General features: G+C 33.3%; 1 pseudogene; it reads right to left on the bottom strand.

Annotated features, from left to right (window-relative positions):
- Nucleotides 1-908: 908 nt before the first annotated feature.
- On the bottom strand, nt 909-1,281 carry LOC128576939 (60S ribosomal protein L31-like; annotated as a pseudogene).
- Nucleotides 1,282-1,542: the final 261 nt, after the last annotated feature.

Below are 1,542 nucleotides of genomic sequence, written 5' to 3'. Positions count from 1 at the left end.
GTTAAAATATCTATACTTCCCAAAGAAATCTACAAATTCAACGCAATCCCCACTAAAATACCAACATCATACATTCAAGACTTGGAAAAAATTATTCTTCACTTTGTATGGAACCAGAAAAAAAACCTATATAGCCAAGGCAATTCTTAGTAATAAAAGCAAAGCCGGAGGCATTAGCCTATCAGACTTTACACTGTACCACAAGGCCATAGTGATGAAAATAGCATGGTTTTGGCACAAAAATAGAGACATAGACATGTAGAACCAAATAGAAAACCATGATATGAAACTAACATCTTACAGCCACCTAATCTTTAATAAACCAAACAAGAACATACAAAACTGTTTTAATTGTAGCATCTTCATAATATGTTTTAATATCATGGAGGGTAAGGTCTGTCTAATAACTCTACTTTTTCATAATTCATATGTATTTAGTCAGAGATTAAATGTAATATTTTTTAATTCCCCTAAAAGTCTTATTTTTAATTTCAATTTGAACTATGTATTTATAAATAACTGAGGATTAATTCGTATCTTTGCAAGAATATCTTTCTATCCAAGAATGACAGTTTTTCTAGTTATTTGTCTTCATTTATGTTTCTCAGCAGAGTTTCTAAATATTTTTGGAAAATAACTCCTAGAACATTCCCTGGAACACTGTAGGTTATCAATAAATATTTGATGAATAAATAGATATGTCTTTAAGGGTTTTTTGTTAAGTTTATTCTTAAGTAGCTTATCTTTTCCCCTGGCTTTTGTAATTTGGATCTTTTTATTTTACATTTTTTGTTTATTGTTCTTATATATGAAAGTCAAAGTGGATGTGAACGTGATTAGTATTTGTATATTGATTTCATAACCAACCTTTCTTGTGGTTTTATAACTTTATTCAATATATCTGACAATCACCAGTTAGTTCTCATCCACGTTGACTGTAGATTTTTGAAAGGGATAATAGGTACATAGGTAACAAAAGTATAGAGCTTGTTTGGTGAATCTTCATCTTCATTACATTTTCTGGACAACCGCACACAGATATGGTATGGGACATTACCTTTGCTGAGACAGCTTTATTGAGCCTGAAATCAACGTGCACATCTGGAGTCCCCATCTCTTTCATGGCAAATTTTCAGATCTCTTTGAGTGCCTTAGCAACATGCTTCCTGAAGCCCACTCCATGGATGTGCTTGTGATGTTAATGGTGTATTCTCAAGTCACCACTTCATTGATGGCAGAACATCCCTCCTTCTTCTCACCACTCTTCTTTGCGGGAGACATTCCGCAGGCCCAAGTTGGAAGGAAAGAGCAGGAGCCATAACAAATCTCTTTATGAAGCTCTTAGAGTTTCAAGTACTTTTTAGTTGATTCTCTTAAATTTGCTTAATTTGTAGTAATAATAGTCCTGCCCCCCTTTCCATACTAATAGTGCATTTCTTTCTCCCACTTAATTGCATTAAGTAGTACTTCCAGAACAAGTTAAATAATTCTGTCATCCTTGTCTTTTTCCCGATTTTAATGAGAACTCTTCTAGTGTCTGTC

The sequence above is a fragment of the Nycticebus coucang genome, chromosome X, assembly GCF_027406575.1.
Source record: "Nycticebus coucang isolate mNycCou1 chromosome X, mNycCou1.pri, whole genome shotgun sequence".
NCBI lineage: Eukaryota > Metazoa > Chordata > Mammalia > Primates > Lorisidae > Nycticebus > Nycticebus coucang.
Note: the sequence above shows the minus strand (reverse complement) of the source record. Positions and strands in the feature narration are given on the sequence as shown.